We start from the raw sequence: 22253 nt of genomic DNA, 5'->3' as shown, positions 1-22253 counted from the left end.
ATTTCTCACAAAGAATGCATTTTTTTTTGTTTATTTATAAAAAAAATTCTTTAGGGGTGCCAGTAATTTTGTCTATTAAAAACACTATTCTTAATTTTTTTTTTCGAGAATAGTATAAAATGCTATAAAAGGAATTATTTAATTAGATAAATGGTAGGCAATTTCCCTGAACATTTTGAGGAAAATCTGAATCATTATCGGCATATTTATTGCTGATCTTATGTTTATATCCCGATAATGACGCCGTCATTACTGCAATCTGCCAAATGCATGACAGCTCCGCGAGCAGATTTCCTGCTTCTGATGAGCGCATGATTGTGTATGCAGACACTGCGCCGTCTTTCCGTGAAAACACTCGCCGTGTCATATTATTTGGAGCGCTAGCTGTCACATTAGCTCCTGCTCGTCGCTGAACGTTTGTTCTTTTATCGGTGCATGATTTTTAACAAAATAGTAACGAAAGCGATTAATGATCGATGCATGTTAGTGCTGGCGTAGCAAAGTAAAAAAAAATAAAATAAATAAATGAAACCGTTTCCTCTGCGGCTGCCATCTTCGAGGGCACTTTGGCTGGGCTGCTGGGGAAGTGCCCGTATTTGGTAGATGAGGATCGCAGGGTGCCGTGAGCAGTTGGATGTGAGACGAGGAGCGGGCTGCCATGGAGGCGATCGGCGTCTCCTTCAGCAACCCCCTGGATGAGTACGAGCTGGTGCAGCGCATCGGCAGCGGCACCTACGGCGACGTTTTTAAGGTAAGGCGCTCGTCGCGCGCCCTTAATTGCTGGCTCGAGCCGATGCTCGGGGCCGAATCTGAGCACCGCTTTCGGTTTATGGCTGGTGCTTATTTAGATTTAAGCAGCTTTAAATCGATGTATGGTCAGGCATCGTTTTGGGCATCGTTTTGGCTCGGCTTGCATGACTGATCTCTAGGAATCCCGCAGACAAACGCTGTCAGAGGTCGCTTTTAAATGCCTTGTATGAGTATCGACACGCTGTTTCTAGTCGGCTTTTCTAACAATGGCCAAGTGACTCATGTCACCACCGCTGTGCCTAATAACTCTACAGTTGCACAGCAAGTTATCCTGTTTGTGTTCCATGTGCTATATTTCATTATCCATCTACCCTTCCATCCCTCTATCTATCAATCTTCTAACCGCTTTTACTGGTCAGTTTTACGCCGATTGTTTTCTATTCATATATAAATATGTTACTACATTTCAGTTAAATTTTGTTCGAAAAATCTATTTTTAGCAGTCGTACAACATTTTGAATGTTTGTATAGATATATGTGACTATTTGTACGGTTGTGTGCACATAAGGAGAATACTGTTTATTGTGCTGAAAGTTTGTTTCCCATTGATTGCGTTGATACGGCCAATTGTATGAAGTAAATAGTGTAAATAGTGTAAAATTGCAGTTAATTACAATTTTATGAAGTACAAAAAGAGGTCAGAATTTCAGATGTAAACTTATCGGTGCGGTGTATTTATTTCCAAAGCAGCTCCGCCTTCACTTTCTGACTAACGTCAGGTACACAGCGTGCCGGCTCTGCGCTCATAAGCGTTTCTGCGGTTCCTGCACACTTGTCACGATATTTATCAAAGCCAGGGACAACATTAAAAGTCTCGCAGCATGCTTTTTTTCCCGTTTGGTGTCTGCATCTCTTATAGAATTCTCAGTAGTCAGCCTCCAATTAAGTAACATGACGATACAGGTACAGTACAGCTGTTGGTCGACGTACTGCTGCTCTATAAATATGTGAAAATATAGGTTACTCTGGATGAAACACTTAGTTAGACAGCTATCTAGCAATAATTTAATATAATGATCACTGTTAAGGCCGCGGGACCCCGGGACCAAATGTCCCCACAATGTAATACAAATCTGTAACTTTTTTTTCTTGTGGGGACTTTTTTCTGGTCCCCACAAGGATAACCTCAATTTTATAAAAATCTGTGAATGCAATAAAAACAAACTAAAAATTCCAAAAGTCTTGTATTTTGTTTGGTTACATATGGTTAAGGTTAGGGCAGGGTAGGGGTTATGGTCGTCATTGTTGGGATTAGGGTTATGCCCATATAAATGAATGGAAAATCCCCTCAAAAATACGTGTGTGTGTGTGGAATAACTCTTTGTTTTGTGTGGATGTGACTAAAGAGAATTCAGCATGTAAAACGTAAACTGCAGCCTGATAGACGCACAGCACTGCGGAGTGAGTTGGCGGGTCTCTGTCCTCTGTTTTCACAGGAAGCGGTACTCGTACGCGTGATGTTGAGTGGCGATATTAAATAAAATGGGCGTTGTCGTCTCTCTGTGGCAGTCCTGCCTTTTTAACGGTCCAGGGCGCTGAAGGACGCAGAGCAAGGAAGGACACTATTTAATCTCCATGTGACGGGGTTGTTGCCAAGTGAGCTCTGTGACGGCCGTGCGGAGGACCTCGGCATGGCAGCTGTGAAATTTACTGTAAACTCGCACCGAAATCTGTCACCTTTCTTTGTCTCATTTCTCCATTTTTCATACAGCACAGACAGGCATTGTTGGAGTTTGCAGATATCGAAAGTTTCCTGCTCATTTCACATTGTCCCGAGTTCTGTCTTCTGCAGCTAGTCACCGGTTCCTTTCATGTTCGAGAGAAACTCCACATTACTCTGTCTTTGACCTTAACAGGAAAGAAAACAGGAAGTGAGTGAGGGCAGATTTCACTTTTTTTGTCGTTTAGCTTTTTTTTCTGGAGAATGTTCTACTATTGGCTGCATCTGTTACCATGACAACTGGAGAATGGCTTACAGTTCAATAGTGGCCTTTGGTTTCTTGGAATCACCAGTGTTAAAAAAATCCCCCTTTGTGTTGTATTCCCTCCTTTATATAAAACCACATGATTGGATTTAACTTTTAAATAATGTTTTATTCGCTTAAACATATAAACGTATATATTTTTTTGTTTACAAAATTGCAGCAACATTAGCTAGCTATACCGTTCCAGAAATCGAGGCTTCAGGATGAGCATACTTTATTGTGAATGGTGTGACTGGTTAGTCCGGCCCAGTCCAAGCCCAGGGGCCGAATTCTATTTGCAGCCGCGCCAGTGATTCATCTCCTGTAGCCACAGCGTGAGAATGGGGCGAAGGCGAGCTCCTTCGCCAGCGTACGCACGTGACGGCTCTGCGCTCGCGGCGGAGTCGCCCTTGGCTCTCATTAACGCGCCTCGCCACTCTCCTGTCACATTACCTGAGAGGCTCTGTCACGCCCTGGCTGCAGCCAGCCTCCATGACTGGCCTCAGTTTGCATTCTCAGAAATATAAATCAGCATCATGTTCAGCTTAAAAAGTCTGAGGTAATTGGTGTCAGTATGCACTTTCCATAATATAAATAATGATTCTGTTTTGCTTGAGTCTGAATTCTCTTTAAAGTCAGTCATCATTCTCTTTAGCTTAAAAAAAGTTTTAGGCAATATATATGTCTGTAGTCTCCTTAATATAAGCTATGATATTGTCCTTTATAAAAAGACTTACTGTAGGTAATTGGCCTGTCTGTATTCTCCTTAAAAAAAATACTCGTTTTGTTTTTTGCTTAAAAAATCTTAATCGGTCTGAATTCTCCGTTAACTTAGTTTTAATCCTGCTTTGCTTAAAATGCGGACTGTATCTCGGTCTGCGCTGCCCTAAATAAAACCAAGAGTCTCTTCCTCTTGAAGCAGCCTGTGATCCCAGTCTCTGCCTGCGTTCTCCTTACGGTGAGGATTCTGTTCCGCATAGAACAGCCTTGCTTCCTTCGTACCGGGTCGCCATTACCCACCAAGGGCTTCATCATGACGCCGTATAAGTGTAACATTATTGTTATATTATTATTATTACTTTGGAGCCTGAGTTCAGCCAGGACATCACCCGCCCCTTTGGCCGGTTCAGCACTGACCAGATGTGAGGGTGGTGACCCTCTGAGGTGTGATGTCTGCCGACTGCACTTTGAGGGTGTGGGAAATAGCGGATATGAAGGTCTCACCGAGATATGCCATCTCCATGCATCATCCTGTGATTCTGTATGACTTCCTGCTATCTGACCGCCAGCCCTGCATTGGAGTCCTGTTTGAATTTCATGCATCACAGTTTAGAGTGACAACACTGAGGTTTCACGGTCTGAAGCCTCCTGAGACCTTTTACACCTACAACCTCTTCCTGAAATGATACTCGGTCGAGGACCTTTACGATGTAACCGCAGTGTTGGTCACATAATGAACCACATGCCTCAGTAGATCGCTTACCTGACAGCAAAAAATACAGTAAATATTTAAATGCTTTACATTAACTGCACCTTCATAATGCCTTCGTAATGCGTTCATAGAACATTCAGTGTGCCTTCATAATGCATTCATAGAACATTCAATGCGCCTTCATAATGCATTCATAGAACATTCAGTGAATCTTCATAATGCACTCATAGAACATTCTTAATCAGCATGTATGTATAATCATGTAATGTTTGTTATTAATGTGTATTAAAGCTGTTAAGGTCTGTTAGTATGTTATGGTATACTTACGCTCTGCTTATGAATGTTCTATGAATGCATTATGAAGGTGCAGATAATGTAAAGCGTTACGTTTAAATAAATATTCGAAGATAAAAATGGCTTGTCAATGCAGTTGTTGCTGCTGTTCACAGCATGATCATGAGTCTTAATGCTAAGTGACAGTCAGGGAATCCTTGAGTGTTAAATAAGTGCATCCATGCGTAACTTCCATGAATGTATCCAGTACAGGGCTGCAGTGACTAAGTGTATATACATGTGTAAATACCGTGAGCCTTACACATGTATATATATGCCGTACACATATATATGCATGTGTAAGGCTCATTTTCAACATAAGGGTACAGCAGTACCGTACCGGGATGTGTGCCTGCTTTGGGTTAGGGAGGGACAGCTTGTGTCCTCGACCACAAACTAATTATGGTTCCTGATTCTTTGATGCAGCGCTGCTCTAAGTCGGCGTTCCTCGTAAATCTTTGGTTGTCATTGACTTTCTTTAGGCACGAAACATCAAGACATCAGTGATCGCAGCTGTCAAAATCGTCAAGCTAGACCCAGGTAGGACACAGAAATCTTTCTGCCTGGGCATTCGGGTGCTTTTCTGTCTAAAACCGTAATTCCTGTGATAAACTGCCCCCAAGGCCTCTTTTTTGAGGGGGCGTTTTGTTGACGGTATACGGCTTTTCCCCATACTATAGATGCAACCTGCCTTTCCTGTATGGTCCATAACACGTTCGCCCTGATCTTTCAGGCGATGACATCTCGTCCATCCAGCAGGAGATCACTATGATCAAGGAGTGTGCGCACAAGAACATTGTGGCGTACCACGGCAGCTACCTCAGGTGTGCCTTCTGAAATCCCACGGCCTGCAGAGTAACTGAGTGATTATGCCCTGAACAGCTCCAGGGGCACAAGACACTGGCTCCCCCTGCTGTCCGACATGAGGCTTTGCTCTTTTGGACAGAAGCTGCTGCTGAAAATACCAGATAAAAGCGTGCGTGTGAAAGCTGCGACATCTCCTTCGTTTTCAGGAATAACAAGCTGTGGATATGCATGGAGTACTGTGGCGGGGGGTCTCTGCAAGACATCTACCACAGTAAGTACCCCCCCCCCCCCCCACCCACCCTCGATCCTGTGCCGTGCACCCTAGGTGTCCAGTGTCACTGTACGTGCTTCACTGGGACATACAGTGAGGTGTGATCCCACGGCAGGCGAGCGGAACCATGCGGTACAGGAAGCTGCTGGTGCCCCATCAGGTCCATTAGGACAGATCTCCCGTTTCCTGTTTAAGGTTATGGTGACTGAGCCGCGGGTGGAGACCATGTGGGGCAAACTCAGGCCCAAAGGTGGAGGATCTGGACTGGGGGAGGGCGGGAGCAAACATGAAAATGCTGTTTCGGGGATGTGATTACACACCCATTTTACCAAAAGCACAACAGAACAGGTGTGACTAATTAGTATGAATATCTTCAGTCATCTGAGCCTTCTTCTCAGTTACTGCCCCCCCGCTGTGAGTGGCTCAGCGGGTTTGGATGATGCGCTTGTGATCAGATGGCTGCTGGTTTAAATCCCAGCATTGGCAGTGATTCCAAAGTGGGCCCCTGCGCAAAGGTCCCTAACCCCGGGCACCGTCTGCCCCCGGGCACCGTCTGCCCCCAGGCACCGTCTGCCCCCAGGCACCGTCTGCCCCCGGGCACCGTCTGACCCCGGGCACCGTCTGACCCTGGCTTCTCAATAAATATCTATGTTGCTTTGGATAAAAGCATCCGATAAATAAAGAAATTAAATGTAATTAACCAAACGACGATAGATTTGAAAGTCTAGATTGATCATGTAACTTGTGCAAAAAATATGCTGTGTGCATTCTTGAACACTCTAATATAGCTGTTTTTGCTTGGGAATGATCCTACTCTCAAGCTTGGTGCTAACAAAGAGCAGGAGCAGTTTTTAGTGTTTTCACAAGTGCAAAGAAAGCACTACAGACCACAAGAGCCATGGCACCGCTCCCCGGCCTGCCATGGCACCGCTCCCCGGCCTGCCATGGCACCGCTCCCCGGCCTGCCATGGCACCGCTCCCCGGTTTGCCACTCTGCCTGTAGCGTTTGCTCATTGCAGCCGAAAACTCTAGGAAAACTCTGTCCTTAGCTTCTGTTTGACACCTACAGCTGATTGGTACGTCTTAGCCGTCGATGGGCTAACGACAATGCCGGCCTCATCTGCCTTTAAGCTGCCTATTAATAGTTCGCTATGTAGCCATTAAAATATCTGTTCTGTTTCCTTGGGCAAGATCACAGGCTGATGTTGCTAAAGAATGGGGACGCTGTCACCATGACCTAAATCGATGTTCTCGCAGTTACAGGCCCGCTGAAGGAGAGGCAGATAGCCTTCGTCTGCCGGGAAACTCTCCAGGTATGTGACTGTGGGAGGGCAGGCCTGCATTGTCCTCGCTCCATGTGTCGTTTCGATCGGTCACGCCAACGCCGCGCGGCTTTGTCCAGTGTTCAGCGTTAACCTGCTAGCTGCCTTCTTAAGGGGTCCCCTGTAGCTGTGCGGCCACTCTGACTCTGTCTCTCTCACAGGGCCTGAACCACCTGCACAAAGCAGGCAAGATGCACAGAGACATTAAGGTATGGAGCCGGAGGGTGGCGTAGCACATGGTGCTTAATCTCGGGCAGTAACATCCCTCAAGACTGCATGTCACGGTCTTGCAGCTGTAGCCATAGCAACAGAATCGAAGGAGCTACTCTGTGTAATGAGCATTTATCACCAGCGCTGTTATTGAGATTAGAGGTATCTGGGAATGTGTGTAGGGCCCCGGGGGGGAGGCGCGCGGGGACCTGCGCCTCACTCTGGCAGCTCTGCGTCATTACACTGTCTTATTGATGACCGTGGAGGTGTCTTTGAGTCTTTGAGGCCCTCTCTGTTTTCTTTTGGCCACGATCTCATTTAGTCTTTGTCCGCTGCCTGCAGGGAGCCAACATCCTTCTGACTGAGCGGGGAGATGTCAAACTGGGTCAGTCCAAACCTGCAGCCCATATCACACGGATAGTAATAGGCTCATATGAGGTGTGGTAACATACACACACAAAGCAACATCATTCACCTTGAAACTGTGACTTACGTCACTGATAATTCTGAAAAATGGGAGCATTGAACTCCCCGACGCAGTCTAAATTTACAGTGAGAATGTGTAATGAATAGAATATAAACTGTACACTAGGTGGCGTCAGTGAGGTAATATGATCATTATACGAAAACTCATCCATACAATCCTCCTCCTCTCCCAGCGGATTTCGGGGTGGCGGCTGAGATCAATGCCTCGGTGGCCAAGCGGAAGTCTTTTATCGGGACGCCTTACTGGTATGTGCTTTTGGTATCCAGCGTTGTACATTTCCCCACAATGCACCAGGATGAATATGCTAATGACTGTGGCGAGTTGCACTTACAGGATGGCGCCAGAAGTGGCCGCCGTGGAGAAGAAAGGCGGATACAACCAGCTGTGTGACATCTGGGCGGTGGGCATCACCGGCATCGAGCTGGCGGAGCTGCAGCCGCCCATGTTTGACCTGCACCCCATGAGGTGAGGCCCCGGCGCTCGGTCGGGTCAGTACCGCCACGGGCCCGCAGCTGAGCTGACCTGCCGGTTCTGTCCCAGGGCCCTGATGCTGATGTCCAAGAGCAGCTTCCAGCCCCCCAAGCTTAAAGAGAAGTCCAAGTGGTAAGATCTGTGTGGGGGGGGGGGCAGCGGAGTGGGCTGGCTTGTCCTCAGACTGACCCGTCTGTGCTCCCCCCCCACACCCCTGCCTGCCTTCCCCCCCCACACCCCTGCCTGCCTCCTCCTCCCAAGGTCGTCTGACTTCCACAGTTTCGTCAAAGCGTCTCTCACCAAGAATCCCCGTAAGAGGCCCACAGCCGAGAAGCTACTGCAGGTGTGTCCGCGATTCATACCCCCCCACCCCCCAGGTCTAACCCACCCACTCCTCCCCATCTCTAATCCCGCACCCCTGGCGTGTCCTCTGTGTGTTTGGGGGGGTCGCTCTGCCCCCTGCACAGATTAGCTCTAACCCTTGCTGTAGATGCTGTTGCTTTGAGCATTCCCTGAGTGTGTGACATTCCCTGAGTGTGTGACATTTCCTGACAGCTTTTTCGGTGCTGCGACTTCCTGCATTGCCTGGGTTAAAAGGCCCCTCTCTGATTACAGCCTCACGTAGTGGAGGGTTTGCAGAGCTGTACAGAGAGGCCTCATCTTGGTGTCTTTTTGGCTTTATAGCACCCCTTCATGACGCAGCTGTTGACGCGCACGCTGGCCATTGAGCTACTGGACATGGCCGGCAACCCCGACCTCCACCCCTCTCACGGTCTGGACGAGAGCGACCTGGAGGTAACGCTCCACCCTGGGCTGCCGCCTGCTCACCCCCTAAATGTGCAGATCCTCAGAGGACGGTCTCTTAAAGACCTGCTTCAGGTCGCTCCCTGGGTCTGTCGCAGAGTGAGCATCATCACTGAGGGGTGTCTCTGTCTCCCTGCAGACCTGTGATGCCTTCCCCGATAAGATCCCGTCCCTGGGCAGACAGCCCTTCATACAGCGCACCGTATCTGAGGAGCAGTGTGAGTCTCGCCTGCCCTGCATGCCGTGGGTCCTGCCTTCTGCAAAAGAGCTTCTCTTTCTTAAGCGGCCAGACAGTATTCAAGGATTCCTGTGACTGATTTCTAAGGTGTCTGCTGCGTAACCCGGGTTTAATAGGGACACCTGCTTGCTAATGCAATCACTGAATCGTGTGGCTGGGGCTCAGTATTTAAAGCTTGCAGGCAGCTTCAGTGGGTCCATTTACTCTTTGCAAGATGAGAGGGCAGCACACGATAAAATCAGCCCTGAACGAGGTGTTTGCTGGTGCTGACCTCTCAGAATATTTTTCTTTCTGTAACATTCTGTAATTTTCATAAACTACAGTGTCTGGAGTTTACAGATCAGGGTGGTGGGGGGCAGTCTGCGTGCACGGCGGCTGCCCTAGCCCTGCCCTCCATTTTGGACGGGGCCGGGGGGGGGACACTGGGATGGGATGGGCTCTGAAGGCCTATTGTCAGGGCTCACGACATGGGAGTAACCGTGGGGGGGTATGTGAGGCACGTCCTGACAAAGCAGCCTCTCTGGAGCGATGAAAGCACAGCCGGGGGGGGGGGCGTTCCTCTGCAGCACACAGTGGGTTCTGTTCCCTGGGAGAGACGCCTGAGAAGGTCGAGGCCTCAGACTGAGGGGTGGGGCGTCAGACTGGAGCCCGAGAGTGTCGAGACCGTAAATGACAGGAGGTGTGTCTTCTGGACTGTGACGATAATGTAAAAACTGGTTCCATAAACAATCACCTGCAATAACATGATAAAAGAAAGTTATGCCAGAAATGAACTAAAATCTATAAACAGAGCCAATAACATCATTTATCACAGTGACAAAAGGCAGCTTTTTTCCTGAAACAGCACTTTATTGGATGGTAATAGATATGAAATACTGTCGTAATAATGGTGTTACTTTAGGCACTAATGTAAAACGTTTAGGAGAGTGAGACCTCAAGTAATTAAGGTGATGGCTGTCTAAATGCCAGCAGAACCTTTTAAAGGCTACAGCTAGGAGCTGGTTTCAGTTTCTGTCTGTGGCCTTAAGGTGTAACCCACATGTCAGCCTGACAGGAAGGAAGTGAGAGTCATCAGGGCACCATTCAGGTTGGGCTGAAGAATTACTCACTGTCAGGCAGAGCGTCTGTCACGATGTAACACGTAGTCTTCATCAACATCATCTGCTCTGCCGGTTAAGTGTCACTGCCCTGGTTGTAAGTCCTGTTGCACTCTTTCAGTTGAACAGGTGAAGTTCACCCCCCCCATGAGGAAGGAGACTGACCCCTGTCCTGACCTGGTGAGTGTGAGGACTCCTGCACCTGACTCTGAGGTCAAACGTGTCCCCACTAAAGATGGCAAGGTTCCTGATGAGGTCAAACAAGTCCCCACTAAAGATGGCAAGGTTCCTGATGAGGTCAAACATGTCCTCTCTTAAGATGGCAAGGTTCCTGATGAGGTCAAACATGTCCCCACTAAAGATGGCAAGGTTCCTGATGAGGTCAAACAAGTCCCCACTAAAGATGGCAAGGTTCCTGATGAGGTCAAACAAGTCCCCACTAAAGATGGCAAGGTTCCTGATGAGGTCAAACATGTCCTCTCTTAAGATGGCAAGGTTCCTGATGAGGTCAAACATGTCCCCACTAAAGATGGCAAGGTTCCTGATGAGGTCAAACATGTCCTCTCTTAAGATGGCAAGGTTCCTGATGAGGTCAAACATGTCCTCTCTTAAGATGGCAAGGTTCCTGATGAGGTCAAACATGTCCCCACTAAAGATGGCAAGGTTCCTGATGAGGTCAAACATGTCCCCATTGGACTGCAAGGAACAGATGGAGAACACAGCAATTTGTGAAAAGTGCCATGTGTGCATTTGTTCATTGCCCCCATTGTACGTGCTCTATGGGCATGAATTGAGATTGAATCTGAAAATGACAATGACTTTCTGTGTGCTGTTAATGCGCTTTAATGATTTCTGTTTGCTTTCCTAGGGCTCCTACGATGACTGGAGCATCTCACCAGATGAGAAGAACTCTCCGTAAGAGAACTCTGTACACCCTGATATGCTTACAGGGGTGACACTAGCTTAATGATGTCTTTAAAAGCCCAAAGACAGATCTATCTGTTACCTAATGCATGTTCTTTGAACATACTCTAAGTGCGGATGTGTTTTTGGCCGATGATCTGGTACCCAGTGCTGTTTAGCTGGGCTCCAGAGGGGTAAGAGGGTCTCTTAAATGAAGGGTGTTGCTGGACTGGAAGGTGTGGTGTTGATGGGAGCCGGTGTGGTCCTCTTACAGGAGTCTGCTGGAATGTGTGGAGGAGGCTTTGCTGGAGAGGTGAGGGGTCGTCATGGTTACACTCAGCTGGTCTTGTCTGACCTTTTACCTGTTTAACTACCAGCTCTTAGCTGCTGATTTAAACTTCAGATCAGGATCATGGACTGAGCAGATTTTACACACTTTGTTGTAGGAGTCTAACCATAAAGCGATCGCCCTCTACTGAGGTAAGATGGGATTACAGTGTCTCCCTGTACCAGTGCGTCACCCCTACACGGAGAGTCACCGTGATGTCAGCACTGCGTTATAAACCTTATCCATCCCACACTGTAACAGGACCAAATCTAATCATATATCCTGAATTTATGGCAGTTTATAGGACATATTGCTGCAGTATTAATAAAAATAAAACACGGCCCATCTGTATTGTGCATGTGACAGTAATTAAGAAATACCTGACAGCTGTGTTCAGAGTATAGAAAGCTTGACACCCCCCCCCCCCCCCCCCCCGGCTGCAGAGTACCGAGGAGGCTGACAAATGCGGGACGGTTCGGAGGTGTCCCGCTCTCAGCCCCTCCTCAGAGTCCAGACCCTCCCCCTTGTCCACCCTTAAGTCTTCATGTCCTGGCCTGGAGGACATGGACGTGGATGGATTCTGGAGTAACTCCGCCCTCTGCCTCGACTCCGCCCTCCCCGACTCCATCACCGACAGCTTGCGTAATTATATTTCTTGGGTTATCGGCTGGTTGGTGGGGGGTGGGGAGACAGGGAGCTGATTGGAGCCTCAGATGATACAGTTGCTATGGAGACGAGGAAACTACTGTTATACCTTTGAACGGGAAGTTGGGACAGTAAAATACCTAGCTGTAGAAAACAAAGCCTGTAAGTGCAGAACAATTACTGTAAACATTAAAGGCAAGCAGCCAGGTCACGTGACGTGCGAGATGCCAGGTTTAATAATTTATGCAGTGTCAACACGGCTGTTGTGCATGTTTCCCAGCAGGGGGCGCCAAATGCGAGGAGACGGGACTAGACGGGAGCCTTTCCCCCTCCCGGCAGTCCCTCTCTGCAGAGTGGAGCACACTGCGAAGAAAACCTGAGGAGTCTGTGAGTGCTGCACCCCTTGTACGGTTACTCTTTCGTGATAATGGCGCGTGGACGCTGTGTGACTCCATTTACCGTCGTTTCAGCGAGCCGTCTGCCACGGACTGCCGCCGACTCCCAAGGTGCATGTAAGCGACCGACACCAACCCCACTGCCTGCCAGTAACGGATGGCGGGGCTGTCAACAAATTCTGATGCTAAATATTAGCATTTCGTAAATAAAATTAATACAAAAAAAAAAAAACGTATAAAGAAAAAAATGCTTATGGGTATAAAAGGCGGCCTGCTATGTGTTTCAGATGGGAGCATGTTTCTCTAAGGTGTTTAATGGCTGCCCTCTGAAGATCCACTGCGCAGCTACCTGGGTTCTGCCCAAGACGCGGGGTAAGGACACGTGACCCCGTTTGTAAGGGGCTCTGGGTCCCCAGGCGAACCCAGCACTGACCTACCTGATCTGAATCAACCCCAGATCAGTATCTCATCCTGGGAGCGGAGGAGGGCATCTACACCCTGAACCTGAATGAGCTCCACGAGGACACTTTGGAGAAGGTACCGTGCTGGGGGGGTGGCCCAGGTACACAGGAAGTGCTTATGCAGGATGCTGACTGGGGAGGGTCATGCAGCATGATGGGTGGATGGATGGGTGGGTGATGATATCAGGCATGAGGCTCCTAACCTTCTCTGACAGGCTACCGAATCACGGCTGGGGCGGGGGGGGGCTTTGGAGTATGTTGCCGACCTTAGTGCCCCCCCTGTACTTTGCTGATAGCGATCGTTAGCTTTCTTCACAGCCGTCACTGCAGCTTCCTGTCTCTGTTTGCTAACCCCCTTTCACTTCCTGTCTTTCCCTCCCCCTTTCAGTTACTCCCGCAGAGGTGTACTTGGCTGTATGTGATGAACAGCGTCCTCATGTCCGTCTCAGGTAGGTCCTGCCTCCCTGGGGGGGGTCGACTCGTCCCTGGTGGGCGGGGCTAAGCTGGCTGTCTCCCCATGTGACCTTAGGGAAGTCCTCCCAGCTCTACTCCCACAGCCTGACCGTGCTGTTCGAGAACCGAACCAACCAGCAGAAGCGGCAGGGTCACCTGTCCATCAGCACCAACCGGCTGTCGCAGAGGATTCACGCCAGGTGGGGGCGCCGTCTCCCTGTCTGTGTGTCATTTTCACAAGTTACGCTTTGTTATAAATAGTCATGATGATAGTCTTGCCTGGCCTCAGATGCACTACAAAGGCTAGGTGGCTAGGTGGCGCCACAGAGCTGTTGTGGAGTGCAGCTGGGAGATTAGGTTTGAGAAGAGCCCAGCTGTCTCCCATCAGGCGCGGCCGTGCCCTCGTCACCTCTGATTTCCTGTGTTTTCGGAGCATGTACACTGACCCGTGACCTGCTCTTGTCATCCATTTCCTCTCCATTAGAGCAGATACGTGGGATGTGGCCGTCTTCCCCCTGGTGGGGGGGGGGGGGATAGCCCACCCCCCAGCATGCGAGAGACAGCCTGAGCCTTTTAAACAAGTGTATCTCAGTGGTCATACAAACAAGTCAAACCGTATTATAAATACTGCTGCTTAGTGTGGAAAGGATATTTACAATATTCAGCCTTAGTGCCGGCTGCGCAGACAGTACCCAGAATGCTGTGCGCTTGTGAAGGCGATAACACAGAGCGTTATGATGACGCAGGTTTCCGGCCTGGATCTGTGGGAAGCGCCAGCTCCGGTACCGTGGGTCAGACTCCCCCCTTCCTGCGTGGGTTTTGCATGTTCTCGCTCTGTTTGTTTGGCTTTCCTAGGCGCACTCTAGTGTCTCCCCATACGGATTGATTATGTGTACAGGAATGTGCCCTGTGATTGGGTGACTTGCAGTCCCGGGTGTCCCCTGATTGGTGCCCTGTGCTTCCTGAGGGAGGGACTAAGTTCACTGTGATGCTGTTTTGGATGAGCAGTAGATGCCTGGCAGTGGATGGATGGTATGTAGATTCTGTTAATCTTACGCTGACAGGAAGTTCGCCGTCTCCGTGAAGATCCCGGACACCAAAGGCTGTCGGAGGTGCAGCGTGGGTGAGCTCTCTGCGTTTGGTGCCTGGGTTCCTGGGGTGTGCTTTGTTTATAGCTGGGCCGCCCCTAAACGCCGGCGGGCGGTGTCTCCCTGTACCAGTGCGTCACCCCTACACGGAGAGCACCTTCCTGTGCGGGGCGCTGCCCTCTGGCCTGGTCCTGCTGCTGTGGTATGAACCTCTGCAGAAGTTCATGCAGCTGAAGGTGAGTCTCACGCCCATCTGCTGCTCTTCGCCCTCCCTGCATCTCGCTCTGCTCACGGCGATAGTGAGATCCCGAAAATAGAGATACTCAGGCGTACAGGATGAAGCTGAGGGCTGCTCAGCTGTGGGTATAATAACAGGAACATAATTATCCAGTGGCGTATGCAGGGGCGGGGCCACAGAGGCCCCAGCCAAAATCTGATTGGCACACCGAGTGCCCCATCCCAATCACTCACCCACTCAAAACACGTCATTGGCTAATAATGAGGTCAGCCCCTGTGTATGAATAACAGCCCCTCTTATGATGAGCATCTTAAAAGTCACAGAATTGCCCCTGTAATTATCAAATGAAAAAATGAAACCACATCCTTTGTGCTATATAGTGTGTAATTATTGGTTAGGGCAGGGGTGGCCAATCTTACCCACAAAGGGCCGTTCGCTGCAACTCCCTAATTAAATTACTAATTAGAGGACTGATTGGCTGAAGTTTCCTCACACCTGGGTTTGAACAGCTGCCCTACAGGTTATCCCAAAAACCTGCACACACACCGGCCCTTTGCGGATAAGTTTGGCCACCCCTGGGTTAGGGATTAAGGTCAGTATATGACAGATCGACAGACTGTCTCCCTCTCCTCCTCTCTTTCTTTGTCTCCCTCGCTCTCTCTCTCTCTCTCTCTCTCCATCCCAGCACCTTGCCGTATCTCTCCCAGAGTCCCTCCCCATCTTCGAGCTCCTGGTGGTAGAGACAGATGAGCTTCCCTGGCTGTGTGTGGGCCTGAAGGAACATTCCGGAAGCGGCGGCGAGCCGCTGCAGTTCCACATCGTGCACCTGAACAGAGACGCCGGCGTCCAGCTGGGTAATGCAGACACCCGCCAGAGGGGGGCAGAGGTGGGGAGCGGGCAGCTGGGTGGCGCAGATACATCAGTCACCTGCATGTCTCAACAGAGAGCGCCGCCCTGAGGGCAGCACAGGTGACGCAGCTGGACAGGGACTCGGTCCTCATCGCGCTGGAAAGTGAGTGTCACACGCCAGACGTAGCGGATACTTTTTTGAGGGGCGATTGGGGGTTAGGGGCCTCGCTCAGGGGCCCAGTGGTGAGATCACTCTGACAGCCTGGGATTTGAACCAGCGACCTTCTGATCACAGGGCTGAGCCACACACCCCCTGGGCTAGCAGCTAGTGAACATTCCCTCTGCTGCCAATTTAACTGTAAAAATAATGTCATTTTTTGCGGCAAGAAGACTTTCACACGAAGCAGCACTGGACTGGGCTGGGCTGAAAATGGAGGGAAGAGGGATAGCAAACTGCCCCCCCCACCCAGCATTCATTCAGAGTCTTTTTAAGGAGACCTCAGTAACCTGATTCCGAGACTCAGGATGGGGCAGGGAGGCTGGCGCTGTGAAGGGCGTGTCCCTTATGGGTCCTCTCGTCCTCTGCAGAGACGGTGCGCATCGTTAACCTGCAGGGGAATCCGAGCGAGGAGTTCACCTCGGAGCTGACGTTTCAGTTCTCCATCGACACCCTGGGTAAGGGGCCGTGAGGGTGGGGGGGGCGCCGTTTGTGTCCGGAAGGCCGCCAGCCAGACACACCTTTCAGGACAGCTGCGTGTAAACAGTCACACCCCCGTCAGCCGGAACAGCGTGAATCTCCGCTCATGATTAATGCTGCATCCATGCTGATCATTTTATGTTTACAAAATCTTTCCTGATGTTTATATCCGGTTTGGGGCGGTTTGAAGAGCAGGTGCTATTTATGCTGAAATCCCCAAGCGTGTCCGTAACGCAGCGTAACAAAACGTGCCGGAATAAACAAACAAAATCGGGAGGACCGAAGGTTGCTTTCCAAATATTTCTGCTTCAGAAAATGGAGTATGTGGCGTCGGGGGGGGGGGATCTGCAGTCAGAGCGTGACCGGGGTTTGGCCCAGAAATAGGTACATGTCTTAAGACGGTGACTGCGATTGTAAACATCAGCAAACAGATTCAGGGCTTAAGGCCTGTATAGCTGTACAGCACGTGCTCAGCTGTGCGATCATGCTGTGAGATTCGTGATCACTGAATGGGACTGTGGCACTGGGAGTGACGTGGCTTTCGCCTGCAGTGTGTCTGCAGGACAGCGTGCTGGCTTTCTGGAAGCACGGCCTCCAAGGAAGGAGCCTACAGAGCAACGAGGTGAGGGAGAGCCCCGTGATAGACCGGCGCCCCCTGCTGGGTGTCCCCTGGCTTAAGCACAGTGCTTTCTAGGAAAGCCGAAAGCCGTGTAATGGATCAGTGTTTAGGAAGATGGATGGATGTGTGGATGGATGTTTAATGTATTTAAATATACAGATGATCTGATGTACGAGAACAGATCCTTATGGTTAATGGAATAGATCAGTGTTTCCCAATCCGGTCCTCGGGGACGGGGTTTTTGCTCCCTGCCAGACAGTGTTCCCTACCGTGGGTTGGGAGGGAGCAAAAACATGGACTGTCTGTGATTCCCCGAGGACCGGGTCGGGAAACACTGTATTGAATAGATACACAGATACAGCAGACTGGATATTAGTACATTAGGGTCTGTCTGGATCTGAAAATGAAACAGCAAACTGCATGCTTGTGCCCGCAGATAACCCAGGAGATCACGGACGAGAGCCACGTTTTCCGGGTCCTGGGGACAAACAGGTACGTGACTCTCAGCCACAGCATTTGAATACTGTTTGTTTAGTTGTGTAACTTCCAGGCAGGTGAGGCCACCCAGGAAGTACTCAGGTACAGGGACAGCCCTGCTTTTTCTGGCCACTGTTTACTGCACAATTAATAGGTGTTTTTCGTCACTGGACACATTTTTTTCCATATGTATGTTGCAGTTTATACTGAATGTGGACTTCAGTGGCACCTCTTATTGCATGATTGAGTTATAAATAACCTTTAATTGCACTGTAAACATTGATACTACTGTGCGGCCTTTTGCAGTTCCATTGATCTTTGGCTATTATGACATCAGCGTGGCTGACAGGGAGCCGTACCTGACCGGATTATCTTTGGTGTGTCGGGTTGCAGGGACATCATCCTGCAGAGTACCCCCACAGAGAACCCCTCTGCCATGAGCAACTTGTACATCCTGACTGGCCACGAGAGCAGCTGCTAGGGGGGGGCCCTTCTGAGAGAACACACTACTGGAGCTCCAGCCTTCCATCCTCCTGAAGGGAGTTCTCAACCTGGGGGAACGAGCACACAGCCTGAGAGGAGATCTGCCCGGGTCAAAGCCTCGGGCCTGCGAGGGCGGCCGTTAGCGCTTAGCGCTTAGCGGTGCTTTCCAAGGAGGGCCGGTTTACAGTCCAGGACCTCAAATGCACAATCTCCTCTGAAGGTTTGGCTGGTCGGGTTTGACCCCCCAAGTAGGAGGAGGAGCCCATGATGTTACACTGCGACATGAGCAGGGAATGAGGAGATGAGTGGGTGGGGGGGGGGGCCGCCAGTGCAGGGGGGGGACAGCAGCAGAGGAGCATGGCCAGTATGGGGGGGGGGGGGGGGGACAGCAGCAGGGGCGTGCGACCAGTGCAGGGGGGGGGCACCTGAAAAACATGGGCGCTACTCCAAACAGGACCACACAAAAGGAAGTATTTTAAAACGCATTTTTAGAATAAACATCGTTTTCTGATAAAAATAAAATACTTCAAAACAAATACTTCAAAGTGAACTGGTTCAGGTATTTATGGATGGTTTTAAGATTTTAGATATGCAGTATAACCAGTTCTAATAGGCCAGTTCTTATCTGGGATTTAGGTAAGAATTAAACCCATTCTTTTTTTTAATATAAAAAAGGCTTTAAAAACTACTACGGTTGCCAAACTAAGGTCAGTATCATTACTGAACTATAAGGGGATACAAAAATGTCCAAACTTTTGATGCCATAAGCCAGCAATTTATCAAATACAAATCACTGTAGGGTTTCTATTTTAATTATAGTCTTTGTCAGAGTAAGACAGTGGATTGAAAATGGAGTATTATCTTTAGGACAGATCATTGTTCATTTGCACATTAACTCTACCTTTGTGGAACCTGTACATAATGTGAAATCTTGGTGTAAGAAAATATCTGAGAGAAAAAAATAATTTGCAATGGCTGTGGGACTTTGTACTTATTAAGCAATTGAATTGCTGAAGAAAAATTTTGTAATTAAATATGTATTAAGAACAAAGTGCAATGCTGATGCTTATGGAGGATATTGAGCCAATGTGATTCTGGGTGGCTGGCTGGTCTCGGAGCTCCACTCTGGGTTTCTGGAAAAGGTCCGGATCTTCTGTACAGTTTGCAGTGTGGATGCACTGGGTGTGAATATTCCATTTTCCTTGAGAAGGAGCGGTCCTCATTTCAGCGTTTACCTCTGTGGCTCGTAGATCTCTACCTGAAGGAGAGCAGTCCCGGGGTGTCTTGGACGTTATACACGTTAGACAGACTGCCCAGTGTTGCGTCAGACAGACTGGTCAGTGTCACGTAAAGCCTGATCTTGCAATCATTTTCCTGATGGCTAATAAATGCTTTGAGAAGACAACGCAGCTGCCTGATCTCGGATTCCTTCACCTCCTCTGATGTCTTCCACAGACATGCATTCTCATTTTCTCACACACCTGGGTTCAGCTGTAATCAAACGGCTTTAAGGAGTTCACTTTATGCATGTGGGAATTCAGCCAATGAGAAACCTGAGAATTGGCCATTCTGTGCAGTGAGAACGCCTGGGTATAACCCCCTCCCCCGACATCCCTGAAACTGTCTTCAATCTTTCCCAACCACAATATGTGTTCAATTAAAATCTCCCAATACAAAGTGCTGCGATGGACAGGTAGGTATCCTCGCAAACAATCACATCTGTCAAAGCGTGTTGACAAATAGTCAACCCAACTTACCAGGAGATCCTCTTCATGAAAACACTAAGTAGTTTCTCAGTAATAAAAAAAATATTTTTTTGTCTGCAGTTCTCTCAGTTTACAACATATTTTGAAATGTACAGTGACTGCTTCACTTCCACACTGTTTTATACACTGTTTCACTGCTGAATGGAAACTGCTTACGAGCTGTCTGATGAGAACATGAGCTGGTGCGCCGTGCTCCTTTACCGCCGAAGCCGCCGTCACCCCCCCCCCTCCGGCTTTGTCCTCCCCTGCCCCTGTGGGTCAGTGTGATCCATGCCGGGCTGCCGCTCAGTGAATGGGCCGACATTTGCATTACAAATCCTCAGAAGAGCCTGCATTTTACGTCCAGCTGGATAGCATGTACAGACACTTAGCAATTAGGAAATGGAGGAAGCTCACTGCAGTGGGCTGTTTCTATGAAGCGTAAGGTTTACATAAGAGTAACTAAAATGGGATGTGGTTTGTGTGATTTTTTTTTAATAATGTCAGAAATAGCTGTAGGGACAGGGTTTGGAGCAGCATCCATATATGAAAATGAAAAGCGTAATTCTGCTATAGCGTGGTGTTTTAGTCATTCCTGTAGATACTATTCCCAGCCAACCATAAGCTCCTCCGGACGGGACGTTCCAGCTCCTGTGTGAGCACGCGGAAAGTCCTCCTAACAGCGCCTGCATGAACAGACACAACGAAAAACACCACCGTCGATTTTAGCTAAATTACGCCTTTTATTTTCGTATTTCAACGGATGGACGGATGTCTCTCTGTAATACATTCACCGTGGCATACATGAGCGCTGCAGACGTTGAGGTAGCGCTCCAGCGGACATGTAATAAGCATCAAACTGGCTGACCATTATGTTTTCCAGCCCAGATTTCCTGCACCAGCCCTGATCCTCAACAGGCCTGAGCCTATTAGCTCTCCGACGGTTTAGACTCTCACGGATATGAAGCTCCCAAAGGCTTTCCCCATCCCCTTCATGGTGCGTGCAGCCTTCCTAACCCTAACCCTTCCTGCGGGCAGCTGCAGCAGAGCTACTCCCACAGAGAGCAGAAGAGTATCTAGCTTGTTTTAATCAAGCAGTTGTGAGTTGTTTTGCAGTGGCTGGAGTGCCAATCCCGCCACTAACCCCCAAAAATTGTTTCCCTGCAAGTTGGAGGACCGGATGCAGTTTAACGTCAAACCCAGGACACAATTACAGTCATTTACCAAAAATAGGTCCTTTATTTAATTTTTTTTGTTGATACACATTCCCCTTCTGTTTTAACAGCAATGGATGGACGCTGCTTTGTTGAAACCCTTGCAGCACACAGAGGCACAGGCATGGTTTCGGCCTGCTTTGGCATTTATTCTGAACCTTCTATTTACAACAATGGAAATGTCTGTTCTGAATAGTCATAGTAGTAGTATTTGGAAATGGGGAAGTAAACCCTGCATTTGCATGTCACTTTCAACACAGTGTTTATATATACAGTAAAACTGGTCTAAGTCGCCGGCTTATAACTCGTCAATGTGCACAAGTCGACGCTCAAGCAAAAGTCCCGATTTTTCCTAATGATGTTTCCTTTAAAATTCCTTGTGTAAATCGCCGCTTTTAAGTCGTCAAATTCCCTTAGTCGTCACCTAAATCCCGGTCCCGAACAACACAAATGAATGGATTTTCCTACCTGTAAGTCGACACCCCAATCGCTGCATTCCCGCCGCCTGCTTGTCACCACGGCAATGTAGAAACGGGGAATCCCCACCTATCGCACTAGTCGCTCCCTGGTCTTAAGTCTCGCGTGTATAGTGCGGTGTAGTAGAGGTATGGTGTTATATTTACTAGTCGGCAAAACGGCGAGATAGACATAAGTCGCCGAAGTGTCGATTTTATAAGTCGGCAAAACGGCGAGTTATATTTACTAGTCGACAAAACGGCGAGATAGACATAAGTCACCAAAGTGTCGACTTATCTCGTCAATTCTCTTAAGTCGTCACTTTTAAGATGTATATTATATGTGTGTGTGGATGATCATTCAGCCTATGAATGTCGGCATATGCTTTTTGGTTTGTAGCGTACACTTCTCCTTGCATTCATTTCCTCTGGCGCTGCCACGCAATATAATAAAAAAAACTAAAAATGGCAAAAGTCTTGTATTTTGTTTGGTTACTTATGGTTAAGGTTAGGGCTGGGAATGGGTTAAGGTCGTCATGTTGAGATTAGAGTCTTCCCCAAAGAAATGGAGAGTCCCCACAAAGATATAGTTACAAACCTGTGTGTGTGTGTGTGTGTGTGTACCTGCTTTGAAGGACTGGTGACCCGTCCCCTACCTTAGATCCTTTGCGGCCTGGGACATGTACGGATGCTATTTCATTACACACACACACACACACACACACACACACACACACACACACACACACACACACACACACACACACACACACACACCCTACCTACCTCCATAACAGTAGCTCACATAAATGCCGTGAACAGGAAATTGGATGGATAAAAACATTTAAAGGCTACAAAGTCCGAAAACCCCCTGCTTTGTGACTGCTGGTTAATGCGCCTTCACACCTCGACAAGGCCCAGGAATGTTTACTCTCAGACGTTACACCCTCCTGTCCA

At 48.8% G+C, this 22253-nt stretch overlaps 1 pseudogene; it reads left to right on the top strand.

The window, feature by feature from the left end:
* The first annotated feature begins 634 nt into the window (after nt 1-634).
* On the top strand, nt 635-18186 carry LOC111859225 (mitogen-activated protein kinase kinase kinase kinase 2-like; annotated as a pseudogene).
* The last annotated feature ends 4067 nt before the right edge of the window (nt 18187-22253 follow it).

This window comes from Paramormyrops kingsleyae, chromosome 24, assembly GCF_048594095.1.
Source record: "Paramormyrops kingsleyae isolate MSU_618 chromosome 24, PKINGS_0.4, whole genome shotgun sequence".
In the NCBI taxonomy this organism is placed as follows: domain Eukaryota; kingdom Metazoa; phylum Chordata; class Actinopteri; order Osteoglossiformes; family Mormyridae; genus Paramormyrops; species Paramormyrops kingsleyae.
The sequence above is the reverse complement of the archived record's forward strand: the minus strand, read 5'-3'. Positions and strand labels throughout refer to the sequence as shown.